This window comes from Eublepharis macularius, chromosome 1 (genome assembly GCF_028583425.1).
Source record: "Eublepharis macularius isolate TG4126 chromosome 1, MPM_Emac_v1.0, whole genome shotgun sequence".
NCBI classification, from domain to species: domain Eukaryota; kingdom Metazoa; phylum Chordata; class Lepidosauria; order Squamata; family Eublepharidae; genus Eublepharis; species Eublepharis macularius.
This window is the reverse complement of record NC_072790.1, coordinates 168,559,183-168,575,589: the sequence shown is the minus strand read 5'-3', so window position 1 is coordinate 168,575,589 and position 16,407 is coordinate 168,559,183. Positions and strand designations below refer to the sequence as shown.

Genomic DNA, 16,407 nt, shown 5'->3' with positions numbered 1-16,407 from the left:
GTCTCCTATTATTTTAAGCTTTGCTTGCAAAAACTGCAGAAGGTTTGGCTTCCCACTATGAAAGCTGAGCTTGTAAAACAGTTTCTCAAGCCTGTTAAATACAATGTAAACACATACACAAGCACACACAGGGGCATCTTTGACAACTACACACTTAAACAGGTCACTGGGGAGAGTCAGAGATAAATGAAGATTAGCAGTCATTTACAAGAACATCCAGGATGGTATGTCACGTGACTCATCCTTCAGCTTACACAGAAGCTCCATTAGCAATGCACCAAAAACCAGAGCATCACAACAATTAGAGCACATGGAACCTCCTCTCATCTTTGATGGAGCAACAGACAATTCCACAAGGGCTGAGTTTGGGGCAGAGTTTGGTGGCAGTTACAGTGCTTCTATGGAGTGGGATCTAGGTCCAATACTTTAAAGACCAACTAGATTTCCAAGGTATGAGCATTCGAGCATCAAAGCTCCCTTTGTCAGATACTATGGAGTATGAAGATACAGGACTTACAGTCCAACACTAGAAGTAAAAATGCCCAGGCCTTCTTCACTCATGACTTTATTACTTATGCTATGAGTTTCTTCCATACAGTAATACCTTTTTTTTGCATTTACAATATCAGCAAATCAAATTAAGAAAATAACAACTGAAATATATTTTCTAGTTAAAATAATTCCTTTTGCAATTTCTCTATTGCATGAATACCCACAAGCATCTCATTGCATACTAGAAGGCATCTTTACCATTACTTATGAAAGCATTCTGACTTATTGTGGCATTATTAGCAATTACTACATCCTCTGATACATAGTGTTTCTTTAAAAACTCCACACTATAATAAGTCTAGTTAACTCTATTCTCAGGCACCCTTTAGGGCAAACAATGTATTTTCTACCAAAATTCCAGAACAAGACAAATTCTGTCTACAGAATGAAGTCACTGAATTAAAATTCACAAAACTCACTCAATGTGAAGAACAGATGACCTTTGCCTCAGAAAATGATTTTATATTTATTTGCATGATTTAAAGGTGCCACCCCACCCCCCCGCACACACATGCACATACCCTTTCCAGAGGGCAATTCTTTTTGAAGAGATGAAAAATGAACAGGTATAACACTAGAAAAAAATACTTCAATATAAATGAATAAAAGACACTTGGAACAGCTACTACAAAATTTAAGAATATATACAAACCACAGTCCCATTTTCTTCTAAAATGGTAGGATCACTGTACTGTTTAGCTATAATACTCACTGGGAAAGCAATGTTGTTTCTGCATTGTACTAACGCAGGTGGGGGTGACAGAACATTCCTCCGTGAAAAAATATTCCTACACACAGAAATCCAGCATGGTACAGTTTGTGTCAGATTAGGAACTGGGAAGCCCAGGTTTGAATCACTTCTCTGCCACAGAAGCACAGTAATCCTGGGCCAGCCAAACACTATCCGCCTACCTACCTCACAGGGTTGTTATGAAGATAAATTGGAGGAGAGAACTTTTGAACAGAGGAATATTCAGTCATGAGTCTGAAGTGCAACAATCCAGACACAAGTCATCCACTTCAGCAAGAACTAGGCATTATTCTCTTGGGAAAGACAGGCTTCTTATTGCTACAAGAAGTTCTAGCCTCATATACATGAGACAGAAGATCATTTTTAAGAAAGCTAAAAGTGTTTGGGGACAGATTTCACCTTCTTTACTGTACATACACATTTTTAATTGTGTCTGGTCAAACAGATTTTGCAGGTCGTTGATACCATGCAAAATTGAGTAAACTTTATTTACCAGTGACCTTCCCCTTTCAAATCATCTTAAGCTCTGTGAAAAACAATCAACTTCACGTCTCCAGCCTAACATGGGGAAAGAAAAATGAAAGAGGAGGCTTGTTTAATGCCCCAAAGCAGAAAGAATCACCATTTCATACCTTGATCTCCATATTGAATTAGCATGGTGTCTCTGCGTAACTCCTGACCTCTTTCCAAAGCATGCTGCTTTTCTTTGGCTGACTGTAGCTCAAGTGACACTTCCTCTTGAAAACATGCCAGTCTTGCCACAGGATGGGGGTGGGGGTAGGTTAGATAGATGGGATCACGGTGAAAATGTTTACAGCCTCACTCCAGGAACAGTATCACACTGCCATGCCATTCCACATCAGTTCCAGCTTCAAGGCTATTTTCAGGGCATGAAATCAACATTTGTACACAGCAGCCAAATCTCTTGCTAAAGTGTCCTCTGTGAGCTTTCTTTTTGGATCTAGGATTCCCCTTGTGTGAGGAAGGCTTTTTTGAGGAAGGCATGTATAGTTGCCAGAGGACACAAACGTTTTCCTCAAATCCCCCCTACAACCATTAAACATGAGCCTTGTTCACAAGTTACAGCAAACACATGTCCAGGAATAAAAGGATTGCTAAAGGAAGATGGGGATATGACAGGGAAGCTATATGAATACTTTCACATCTATGTTCACTGTGGAAAGTATTGGGCATGTATCCAGGCCACAGTGATTGTTTTCAAAAGTGCAGTCTAAAGAATTGAGCCAAATTGAAGTGACAAGAGATGAAAGTCTAGACCTGTTGGGGAAATTAGAAACCAGTAAGTTTCCAATTCCTAGTGACATACACCTGAGGCTTCTTAGGGAATTCAAATGTGAAATTGTTGATTTACTAACGAGCACATGTAACGACAATCAGCCACTATATCAGAACACAGGAGAGTTGCATATGTTTCACCATTTTTAAAAAAGGGTCCAAAGGGAAACCAGATTACAGACCAGTTAGTCTAATGTCTGTTTCAGGCAAATTAGTAGAATCTGTAATCAAAGACAGAATTATTAGATAGGATTTTCCCTCAGCAGGAACAAAGCCTGCTGAGGGAAAATCCTGCCTCTCCACTTTTTTGGAGTTTTTTAAGAAAACAAACAAGCATATAGATAACAGAGACCTGGTAGACATTATATATTTGGACTTTTGACAAGCTACCTCACCAAGGACTCCTCAGTAAGCTTAGCAGTCATAGGATAAGAGAGTGAGTCCTTTTATGTATTATAAACTGCCTAAACAAAATGAAGCAGAGAGTGGGAATAAATGGATAAGTTTCTCAACGGAGGTAAGCAAGCAATGGAATCCCACAAGGATTGGTACTGCGATTGGTGCAATTTAATTTGTTCATAAATGATCTGGAATTGGAGATAAGCAGTCTAGTGTCAAGTTTGCAAACAACACAAAATTATTCAAGAAGATGAAAACCAAGGCTGACCATGAAGAGGTTCAGTGAAATCTGTCTAAACTGGGTGAGTGAGCAACAGTGTGGCAAATGAAGCTTGGTGTCAGTAACTGTAAGGCAATCCACACTGGAACAAAAAGTCCCAATTTCAAGTACATGCTAATATACTGATTACATGAACATGCTGGGACTGAGAGGAAAAGAGACTTTGAAGTCATAGTGGATAGCTCAATGAAAATGTCAACCCAGTGTGCCGCAGTAGTGGAAAAAGGCAAGATATGATGGAGATTATTAGGAATGGAATTGAAAATAAAATAGCCAATATTATAATGTCCCTGAACAGATCTATGGTGAGGCCTCACTTGGAGTACTGTATGCAGTTCTAGTTACTGACTCTCAAAAAAGACTGTGCAAAGCTGGGAAAAGTAGAAGAGGGCAAGCAAGATGATTAAGGATTTGGAGCACCTTTTCTATAAGGAAAGAAAAAAAGAGATGACTAAGGGGAGGGGCATGATAAAGGTTTATAAAATTATGCAACAGTAGAGAATGGACAGAAAGAACTTTTACTGCCTATCCCCAAATACTAGAACTTGGAACACTACGTGAAGTGGATGGGCAAGTAAGATAAAAGGAAAGGCCTCTTGGTAGATATAAGGGCAGAGCTGGCATCTGGGTCTGTTGCAGGGCCTGGTACCTGTGCTGGTGACTCTGCTGGCCGATTCATGATTGTGAGTGAGAAGTCGTTTAAGCGTAGGCTTCCGGGGACCACAGTTCTCTTTGTCAGATGCATCTGACGGGGAGAGCTGTGGTTATCGAAGGCTTATACTACACTGGAATTGGATGGTCTGGCTGTTTTGCTGCTACAAACCAACACGGCAAACTCCTTTGAAGCCTCACACAAGCCAACTAATCTCCACACCAAAAGGAGATGTTTACATTTACTAGCAAAGGAATGTTTTGGTTGCATCCTCCCTCTCCCCCCCCTAATTGCATCTTCTCTCTCCTCCCCTCCTCCCCCCTCCTCTTCTATATTTGACCAGTTTCTGTACCATGCATCTGACGAAGAGAACTTGATTCTCGAAAGCTTATGCTACAATAAATAAAATTGGTTAGTCTTAAAGGTGCTACTGGACTCTTTTTGATTTTGCTACCACAGACTAACACGGCTAACTCCTCTGCATCTACGACCACAATGTTGGGATACACTTGCTCTAGAGGCCTGCCAAGGTCTTATCATACAGACAAACATTCTGATTTGATTTCATTTTTACTAGCCATAATGATTTATTTTTATATTTGGTATGTATTCTTTTGGTTTTAGGGACCTATCAGATAATTTTGCTTGTGTGGAATAAATATAAAGTTGTTAACTATGGTGGAGGGAACTATGTTCAGAGTAGTATTTCTATCACAGGGCAGTTCATAGCCGCAATATTTTATTGTTGGAAAAACATGTTTCTTCCCAGAGTCTCAATTGTCATATGGCATCATAGCCACCACCTGTACTGGTAACATAGTTAGTAATGAGGGACACAGCGTCCTTTCCTATGCTGTTGTTTTAAACATCAATGTGTATGTACTTCTGTTCTTTAGAGGATAAGCATTTCACCATTGTATCACTTAAGCACTGAAACACTCCTCTGGGGTACGTTTGGAAGACAATTGATATAGGAACTTTGCTGAGGCTACACAAGTCTAGTCAGTGTTTGGATGAAAGGTATGGAAACCCCATGTAAGTTACCTTTAGTTCCATGGGTGGGGGTGGGGAGAAAATAGAGTCCTTCTAAAATGATGAATCCAAGGAAGTCTTCGATTAACCCTCTGTTAATCTTTTGCTTCTTTCTCTCCCTTATTCAAATATTGTAAGATTTTTTAAGGCTGTGCGCTTCCACTGAACCACACAATCTCCCCCCCCCTTTTAAAAGTAGTTGAAAACTTTATTTGAGGCTTTCCTTTTACATCAAGGTTTGCTCCATCTATCATGCAGCCACAAGATACCATACTACTGGCAACACGATGGATAAAACTTAAAATGTCATTCTAAAGGGAGAAGCACAATTTCTTTTTTAAATACCCTGGGAAGGGCTTCATTATTTTGCTTGCAAAGCAATATCACCTTCCCCAGATCACCAGACTTTGGGACTGTGCAGGTTACACAATAAACATATAATAAATAATAAAGATAACTCAATTTGTAACCTTATTCCACTTACTAGTGTATTTACCAGCCAGTAATGCAGCTAGGCCAAATGTAACTATTTTCCCTGCATGTTACCCACAGGGAACACACCAGCTTCCTGTCTTCTCATAGATTGCCTGTGGATTCTAGCAGCCATCTGCAGTTTCCTGCTTCCAGACTCAGAGAACGCTAGACAGGCCACAGCTTTTCCTATATCCTTCTGATTATGATTTCCAATTCCTCTTTGAAACAATCTTGCCTTTGCTTCTCTTCCTACAGCTCTTTAAAGTAGGCATTGGATGCAGCATACTATGATTTACCATACTGCAAGCACCACTGCTTTTTGTTTTTAAAAAAGTGTTGGCATTCATATAAAATGTGCTGGTATTCATCAATGAAGTTGGAAAGATTTCCACCTATTCAGAATGGACAGAAAGAACTTTTACTGCCTATCCCCAAATACTAGAACTTGGAACACTACGTGAAGTGGATGGGCAAGTAAGATAAAAGGGAAGGCTTCTTTATTCAATAAGTGATTAAAATATGGGATTTACTGCCAGAGGATGTAGTGATGGCCACAGACATAAAAAACAAGTTTAAAAGATGATTAGACAGACCTCCCACCATGCATCTAATAGTGGGTACTAGCCATGGTGACTAAACGGAACCTCATCATTCAGAGGCAGTAAACCTCAGAACACCAGTGTCAGGATGCAACTGCAGGGGAAGGCCTTGGCCTTTATCCCCTGTTGCTGGCCCTCCATAGTAACTGGTTGGCCACTGTGTGAAACAGGATGCTAGAGTAGATGGACTTCTTATCTAATCCAAAAGGGTTCTTCTTATGTTTTTATATGGATTCTGCAGAGACTTGAAGACCTTTTCCTTCCAGTATCCCATCACAGTCATTTAGATCTGCTGATACCACTTCCTTAATGATTCTTTGTACTAAATGCATGGACTGCATAGAAAGTGACATTGATTGCTCTCCCACAATGTTGGCAAAATCAAAAAGAGTCCAGTAGCACCTTTAAGACTAACCAATTTTATTTATTGTAGCATAAGCTTTCGAGAATCAAGTTCTCTTCGTCAGATGCATGGTACAGAAACTGGTCAAATATAGAAGAGGAGGGGGGAGGAGGGGAGGAGAGAGAAGATGCAATTAGGGGGGGGGAGAGGGAGGATGCAACCAAAACATTCCTTTGCTAGTAAATGTAAACATCTCCTTTTGGTGTGGAGATTAGTTGGCTTGTGTGAGGCTTCAAAGGAGTTTGCCGTGTTGGTTTGTAGCAGCAAAACAGCCAGACCATCCAATTCCAGTGTAGTATAAGCCTTCGATAACCACAGCTCTCCCCATCAGATGCATCTGACAAAGAGAACTGTGGTCCCCGGAAGCCTACGCCAGGTGCCACTGGGCTCCCCTAGACCCTGCCTCTGTAAAGGAAATCTGTTACCTGTGATAATGTGATAACCATTCATAGTCCCTATTCATTCCCAGCTTGACAGAGTCAAATTTGCATATGAATTCCAATTCAGCAGCCTCCCCTTGGATTTTGTTTTTGAAAGGTTTCTGTTGAACTACAGCGACCTTTAAGTCTTTGATGGAATGTCCTGGTAGATTGAAGTGTTCTCCCACTGGTTTCTGGATGTTTCCACTTCTAATGTCAGATTAGTCTTAAAAGTGCTACTGGACTCTTTTTGATTTTGCTACCACAGACTAACACGGCTAACTCCTCTGCATCTATGACCATGGAAAGCACCGCATTCAGCCGAATGGAGAGGAAATCCATCAACCTCATGAAGAAACTGCAACAAATACAAACAGACATCAGGTTCCTTTCTAAATGCAAAAAACTGGACATTCTACCCAAGGGACTGTGTGTGAGGAACCCATTGAAATGCACTTAACACACAGACTACAGTGAGAAACTATGCAACACCTTATCCAGAAAACACTTAATTCACCTCATTGGACTGATGTATAGCAAGCAACAATGGATCAAACAAGAGATCTCTGAACTGGACTCTTCCATGAAAAACAATCCATGAAAAACAGACCCAGATGCCAGCTCTGCCCCTATATCTACCCAGGGAATACAATTACAGGACCCAATGGCATTAACTACACTGTCTCTGGCTCTTACAGCTGCTCATCCTCCAATGTGATCTATGCCCTCATGTGCCAACAATGTCCTTCTGCTCTGTACATTGGACAAACCAGCCAATCTCTACGCAAAAGAATAAATGGACACAAATCTGACATTAGAAATGGAAACATCCAGAAACCAGTGGGAGAACACTTCAATCTACCAGGACATTCCATCAAAGACTTAAAGGTCGCTGTAGTTCAACAGAAACCTTTCAAAAACAAAATCCAAGGGGAGGCTGCTGAATTGGAATTCATATGCAAATTTGACTCTGTCAAGCTGGGAATGAATAGGGACTATGAATGGTTATCACATTATCACAGGTAACAGATTTCCTTTACAGAGGCAGGGTCTAGGGGAGCCCAGTGGCAATCTTGCCTTTGCTTCTCTTCCTACAGCTCTTTAAAGTAGGCATTGGATGCAGCATACTATGATTTACCATACTGCAAGCACCACTGCTTTTTGTTTTTAAAAAAGTGTTGGCATTCATATAAAATGTGCTGGTATTCATCAATGAAGTTGGAAAGATTTCCACCTATTCTCCCATGAAGACTAGGCAGATCCCTCCAAAAGTTGCTGATACTTAGTCTCACTGAGTACTGCCCAAACAAAAGCCCTGACAAACACTAAAAAGATGAATGCTTCCTAAAATGAGGATAGTTTCTTAGAATACATATGTTACAGAAAGGCCTGCTTGCAAGTATTAGGGAGTAAAGGAGGACAGAGGCCCAGCACTCTATGGTGCGTGGACCACAGACTACTGGGCCTAGGTTCCCCTTTGCTCCCAAATTCTTACAAGCAGGCCTTTCTTTCTATATATATATATATATACACATGTAGGTTGAGGCTACCAAGATTTTTTTAAAAAATAAAATTAGGGATGCTTTCAGAAATAACATAAAATGCTTAATTTACAGACAGAAGATACTGCAAGAACCTTCTTTGTCCCCAAATACTGAAATTAATCTCAAACTTCCTAGAATGCAGTGTATGTTAGATAATAGAAGACTATGCTTCATTGGTATAACACAAACCAAAAAGGAGGAAAGTTCTCCCAAGTATAACACTACTTCAACAAAAAAAACTTCAAATGGTAACTCCAGCATGAAATTGTAGAACTAGAGTCTATGAGGGTATCTTATTCTATTCATTTTGGTCTTAATTGAGATCATGAGGTTCTCTCCAGTTATTGGTGGGACATTATCATAGCATAGCTAAGGTATCACAATTTATATGTGAATGGTTCACATTACCTTGTCTGTATTTCAGCTTTGCATAGGATACCACAGACTTTCATTTCATAGCATTTTGGCCTCGCTGTTTACAACATTTTTCTTTAAAATATATATATATTCTTTAAAATATACATATATATACATATATACATATATACATATACATATACATATACATATACATATACATATACATATACATATACATATACATATACATATACATATATATATATATATATATATATATATATATATATATATATATATATATATATATATATATATATATATATATATATCTCCAAAGAATATTGCGGCACAAGGTTTCATGAGCCACATCCAATTTGGTGAATGAATGCAGTGTTATACTCAGAAAGCTAGAGTAGAAACAGAAGACGGACATTTGTAGGGATGGCTGTTATAAAAAAGGAAGGGCAAAAGACTAGACATGGGCACGAACTGCATTACGAACCAAAAAAACCCACGAACCGCCGGATCATCTGTTCATGATCCGGCAGTTCGTGAGGGTCCATGGCCAATGAACCAGCGTTCGTTGGAAGCCTGGTTTGCTGCATTTGCCTGCGGTTCGTGAAGCCAGACAGTCAGGCACCATCAATCAATTCCCTTGGAAACGGAGCTGGGGGAATGCCTGAACTCTGTCTGCACTCCTTCTGTTGTCCTGGAAACCTGAATCGAAGCCCAGCTTACCTTGATCGGCAGGTCTTCCTTCCAACCATAGAGCTGCAAATTGGTTACAATTGGTTACATAGGAGAAGACACTGGGGGGAGGGGGGTGTTCTGTAGCCATGGGCACTCCAATCTCATCCCTGCAAACCCTGATAGGCAGTTCTGATGGCTAAGCACTCCCTGTGAATATAGGTTCTCTAAGTGCAACGGGGGCCATTCTGAGCCCCACAAACCATGAACCGGTTCGGTAACAGGAAATGGTCATTTCGGTTCATTTGTTCGGGTTTGGCGGTGGCACCGAACCACGAACCACAGGTTCGTTAATTTTTTTGGTTCGTGCCCATGTCTACAAAAGACCCAGCAATTCAAGACATAAGTGCATGACATTATCTGTGGTCTGCAAAATAAAAACAAAGATCTAGTCTAAAGAGCCAATGATCCAGAGTGGTTGCAAGGTGCTCCCAAATGGTTATGAATTGCCATTTCTCTCACACTCACACACACCCCTACCACTGAAAAGAACACTAAATGCAGGAAGTAAGGTTCACACTCATGCTACAATAAGCTACAAAAAGAAGCATCCAGTTTGGACAGAAAAAGAGGAGCATGGATGAGGAACACATTATCCCTAATCACAATTTACATTCCTGCAGACTCATTCCAGCTCAGCACTGAAACTTGCAGAAAAGAAAATTTTCTGGTGGAATTACATGTAAGAAAATCACTGACGGGGGAGGATATTCCATTCTTCACGTGTTACTTTGTTGTTAAAATTGAACCCTATAAAATATTTTTTTTAAAAAAATTGAACCCTGTTGTACTCTCTTGCTATAGGATTGGGGTACTGTTTAATAACATGGATTTGCATGCCTCCCATCTGATGCTGCTGCTGGCATACATATATTGGACTTGGACTATCATTAATAGTCTTTGAACCAGGCTTGTGTTATTGATCCTGACCTTCCATTAGCTATACCACTTGCCATTTTCTGATACTGTTACATATTTATAGACTGGATTTTTAAAAAAAATCATACAGCTAGTTTAAGTATGAGTCTCTTCTTTAAAAAAACTTTCTCCACTGTCATTCCCAAACTCTTTTTGAAAACTCAGTTTTCAATGCAGTTTGCTATCCATATATCAAACTAGCATTCAGGGTGGTGGTGAGGCATTGTTATTCAAGCAACATAAACCAAACTTTCCTTCAGTGCACTGAACAAGTTGAATCTTGGCTACTATGTTTTATCTTATACTTAAATTGGCATTTAAGTGCTACTATTGTTATCCCCCCCTTTGATATTAAAATCAGTGCTCACTCAATTTACCTTTAGAGCCTTATGTGACCTTTGACTATACTGGAAGCTTGCCAAAAAAACTACAGTGTCCACAATTGCACACAGTTAAACAAGAGTAATATTTTGAGATACCTTAAGCACATAACATACTGTTTATATTTCCCACTGTGCATCTCACACAAAAATAGTGTCTAAGGTCCCCATCTTGTCCATATGTTCATGGGATCTGACTATATATGCATAAGATTGGACTAAATGTTCCAACATGTAATGTGTCATGTCGGCTGCTTGCATCAAATACAAACCTGCTTGCTGTAACATGTAGTCTTTACTGGCTATATCACTCTCTCAACAGTTAAAGCAATGTTGCTTGTTTATAAATATATCTTAGCTTCTACTGGATCTACTGAAGTAAAGTTCAAGAAATATTACTTAATTAAAGGTATCTTGATCTGATAAAGTGAAACTCAGCTAGCAATATTTCTATTTTGTATCAGTAAAAAACATTTTTAAAAGCTTTGCTCACTGAAAGGTTTCTATAGCACACTAAATTATTATTTTGCCCCAGACACCTTGCAACAAGTACTTGGAATGCTACTGACATGCGAAATAGATGCAAAATTGTAAAATGCTAATAGTATTGCATCTCTGAATTTTCAAGATGTTTGCAGCAACAAATGTAGCGGAAGTGAAAATTCAATGAGAAAAGTGAATCTGAAGGACATAAAAGGGAATGTCAGTATATACATAACTTAGGATGGGATAAAGAAAGGATTAAAGGGGAAATAAAAGTAGAGATTTTATTTATCAAATGGCACATAATTGTTCATAATTGTAATTCTGGACAGAGATGTTAAATAAGATATTCTACATGATCAGTAGATTGCTATAACATTATTGGGAACCTGACAGTTTAGTAAGTCTAATCTATCTCTATATATAAAGACAAGTGTCCTGACTGACTCATCAACGCCCAGCCCAAACCCCTGGACCTAGAAACGTGAAATTTGGACGGGACGTTCCCTTTGTGGTGTAGAGGCTCACTAAGAAGGGATTTTAAGAAATTCGCCCCCTAAGGGGGTAAAAAGGGGTAAAATGTGTTTTCCCATGGAGATACAGCTTCCCTGTGTGGCTGGCAGGGTCCCCTCCTGCCAACTGCCACTCTTCACTGAGCTCATTGGTATATGCAGCTTTGATTGGTCATTGTCCCAACATTCTAAACACTATGCAGGACACATGCAGAACCTCAGGGGACAGTCAATGACTTCCAGTCACTGAAAGTGTCTTGAGGTAAAAATACACCTCACCTCTAGGGTTGCCAATCTCACTGTGGGGCCTGGCTTTCCTGTGTGGCTGGCAGGCTGATGGGTCAGCTGTAGAACTGTGTTCTGAGGTAAAAATCAGGTAAAGGAAACTGGAGACAGTTGAAAAAAAGGCAGTACAAGACTCCTGAAAAGGGATTTTATATAAAAGTCAGTATGGCAACTGAATTTTTAAATGTTCATGGGGAGATGGTGCATGACCTTTCTAGGGGCCATTTCAATGCAAACCTCTCACATGAACCTGCCAAAGGGCCCACCATAGCACCCCTCCCTCAGTCCAACTCCATCTCACACCTCTTGCAGCCATCACCTCTTACTGCCCCCAAGAAGCCTCCTGGCAGACGTTGTGCAAGATATACTGATGCTAAAAGGAGGAAGCAATTTAGAGATGCGGCAAATAAATATGCATATCGTACTCCTGTGGTGCACTGAGCAGCAGTGGGCAAGTACCAGCAAGTCCTGAGTCCAAGGGAAAGGTGACCATCCCTGACGACCCTAGAAGACCTAACAGCCACGATATACCCTGATATCGTCACTATCATGAAGAAGTCCATGGACAGGCTGTGCAAGTGTGCCACTCTGACCCCCAAGAAAGACAAGGCTGCCATCATTAATGAAACACAACTTAACTCCCTTGAAGGGGCAGAAATGGAGTACAGATCTGTGGACTCAGTGGTGCAAATGGATGATGCGGTCCACTACCCTGTGGTGTTTCTCAATATGCCCAGCCCTCCTGGCTTTCAAGCCCACAAGCTTCTCCTCAAAGTGGGGGCTCCAAAGTGGGGGGAAACCACCAATGAGGTCTACAAAGAGGTCCTTCAGTAGAAAAATAAGGTTGAACTTTTTTCACGTTATTTACTGCACTACAATCTTTTCCTTTTAAAAATCTCTTCAATAAATGTTACATTTCGAAATTCACGTCATCAGTTTTAGGCATCAACATGCTTTGCTTTATTGAATCACTTATGTGAAGCTCTGTTACTATGCTATTATACTACAAAACCAACTCAACCTGCCCCCCCAAACCACAAATGTCACTTGACTTACCCATAAATATTATAACTGGATTTACAGTAGTTAAATACCGTAGCGAAGCATGGGCATTAAGCTTTTGTGTGTGTGTGTGTCATCAACACCCAGCCCAAACCCCTGGACCTTGGGGAGAACATTCCTTTCATGATGTTAACACCCACTAAGAGAAGATTTTAAGAAATTCGCCCCCTAAGGGGGTACAAAGGGGTAAAATGTGTTTTCCCAAAGGGATACTGCTTCCTCGTGTGGCTGGCAGGCTGCTAGCTGCCCCCCCCCCGCCCACTACCAGCTCAGCCACTCTTCCCTGATTGGGCCAGCCTTTCAAGGTCATTTGCATATGAGGGCTGATTGGGGCTCACCAAATTCCACACCTCATCCCCCCCCACCTCCAGAGACAATAGTAATTTGCATATACGGCCTGATTGGTCCCCCCTCACATTCTATACAGTATGCAATTGTTACTGGGAGTCATTGAATGTGTCCTGAGGTAAAATGCACCTCCCAGTCTTCCCTTCAAAGTTCACTCGGGTCGCCAATCTCCCTGTGGGGCCTGGATTTCCTGTGTGGCTGGCAGACTCCTGCCTGCTTGCATCCTCCTCTTTCTGATTGGTCAGCTGTGGAACTCTTGTGTACTGAGGTAAAAATCAGGTCAAGGATAAGTATTATAACTGGATTTAAAGTAGTTAAATGCTGTAGTAAAGCACAGGTATCAAGCTAGTATTGTATAAAGATTTTGTTTAACTTTTAATTCAAGCCACAGATTCTCATAAACATCTGCCTAAATTTTAATTAGGCATTTCCCAGTGTCTGAAAATGCCAACAGAAACCTGTTCTTCCTAATTAATAAAATTGCAAACAAGATCCCGATTAACAGGATTGTTTTTAGTCCAACCCAGGATGCAAAGGGAAAGCAAGTCAGTCCCATTATAGTCCTATATGAAATAAGTTGAATGATTTCTAGCTAGTGTAAAATTGATGCCTAAGGCAGAAAATAGCCCTCCCCTCCAGCAGAGAATGACGATACACAATGCAGATGGAAAAGTTTTTCCCCAGGCAAGAAAGCTTCCCAATTGCCATTATTAACGGTAATGCTTTTAAATGCTTTTCAGTGCCTGGTTTGTATGAAGTCCTCCTGGAGTTACTGTGTCTGTATGGCTCTGCATCAGGAAAAGGTAAAAAGCTTTTAAATGTCCATTTAGTCCATCCCAAAGTTAGAGGGTCTGCAGTAGCATCTGAAAGGCATTATTTATTCCAGCATACAGGTATCTACGAAGCCCATAACAGGCTATCAACAGTAGCACAATAACATGAAAAGCTTAATCACACATTTATTTTATTTTATTTATACCCCACCTAACTCTTTAATGGGGACCCTGGGTGGCTTACATAATTCTTGCCTCTATTTTATCCTCGCAACAACCCTGTAAGGTAGGTCAGGCTGAAAGTGTATAACTGGCACACGCACCACCAGGGTTTCTGGCGCCCGCAGCCACCCCCATGTGATGTCATCACACAGCAAAGCTGGGCCTATTGGCCGGCAGGTGGCAGGGCAGCGTGCGGAGACTGCCCATGCACCGCATGCTGCCCCGGCCACATGCTGTTGCGCCTGGCTGGGGGTGTATGGCGGCGGTGGCGTGGGGCTGGCCAGTTGCAGCAGCTGTGGGCCAGCCACGCCAGCTCCGTGGCACACGTCTCCACCCCCAGCACCCCCTCTGGCACCCACCTCACCGCCTCAATGGTGGTGCTGGCCCTGAGCACACGATCTCCCAGCAAGCTTCCACGGCAGAGTGGGGAACTGAACCTGCTTTTCCCAAATCCTAGTCTGACACTTTAACCACTATACCACAATTGGCTTGAGTTTGGGTACCAGTACATATAACAAATGGTACTGAACAACATTCCACAGACGACAACCGAACAGGTACAGAAACAATTGATGATATGTTTACATTTTCAGTTTGAGGCGGTCTTCCCTATTCATATTTCTCTTGGGTTTAGTTTTGCTATTGTTACTTTTAGATGATGCTAATAATTTATGCACTATAGTGTATTATTTTATAGTTGTCAGCTGCCTTGGAGGCTTCAAACAAACCAAAAGGAGGGATAAAATTATAACCAGCTCTTCAGGACTGAAAGATATTTGAATAATGAACCTGACCACTTACACAAAGTAAGCTTCTCTTACGATGATCACCTCTTGTTCTTTATAACAAAATGCGAAGGCAGAGACAAAAAGGAACATGAGAGCTGCCTATGCCAGGTCAGACCATTAGCCCATTGTTATACCCGCCCCCACCCAAGCTCACAAGCAAAGCAAAATGGAAGTACTTCCCCCCACTTGCTTCCCCCTCAGGATCTGTTCCTCAGAGGTATAAGCCTCTGAACACAGTGGCTGTATTTAGCTCTCATTCCATACCTGTTACAGGTCTATCTATCTGACAACACTAATGTATCTGACAAAGGGAGCTTTGACTCTCAAAAGATTATACTTGGAGATTTTCTTTGTCTTTAAGGTGCTACTGGACTCAAATCTTGCTGGTCTACTGCCAACCAACATAACTACCCACCTGGATCCCTTTAACCCTTCTTTAAAAAAAATCCTATTAGAACTAGAAGCCATCAATTTCTCTTGAGATAATGAATTTCACACAAAAAGAGTGAAGTAAACTCTTTTGTCTTTCTTGAAACAACTGCCAATCAATTTCACGAAAAGACCTCAAGTTTCAGTTTTTCCATACTTCTCATTATTTTAGACACCTTTAACATATCTCCACTTGGCTGTCTTTTCTCTAAACTCAAAGGCCTCTTTCATTGTAAGAAACCCCTTAATCTGCTGTTCCTGTTTTGCACCCTGCTTTAGAATGTTCATTTGAGACATCACAAAGTGTTTCAAATGTAATTGACCCATAGATTTCTATAATGGCATGTTATTTTAGATTTCATTTCCTTTTTGTTGTCTTAGTGGACAATCTTAGCAGGTCTATTCAAGTCTATTCACTGGGACTTATGTGCAGGAAATGGCACCGCTGGCTATCTAGAATCAATATACCCAATTCTGAATATGGTTTCATCTTTTGGACCATGTCAATTTACAAGCTGTTTCAATACAGCTGTGATAACAGCATTATCAACAAATACAGACATTTCATATTAGCTGAAATTTTCAATTATGTCTTCGTTTTTAAGACATGGTTTTTATTCTTTGTAATGATGGATTGGCTTGTAAATTTTATGTTTACATTACTTTATGGTGAATATTAGTACAAGTATTTGTTTT

General features: G+C 40.6%; 1 protein-coding gene across 4 annotated transcripts in view; it reads right to left on the bottom strand.

Moving 5' to 3' along the window:
- TMEM63B (transmembrane protein 63B) overlaps nt 1–16,407 on the bottom strand; it is a 126,499-nt gene that overhangs the window by 106,318 nt on the left and 3,774 nt on the right. Inside the window, exon 1 of one of the 4 annotated variants that reach the window (XM_054977688.1) lies at nt 1,936–1,959. The exons of the other annotated variants lie outside the window; for them this stretch is intronic. The gene's annotated coding sequence lies outside the window, so the exon portion shown is untranslated. Of the gene's footprint in view, nt 1–1,935; nt 1,960–16,407 lie in introns of those variants that run through there. 4 annotated transcript variants of the gene reach the window in all.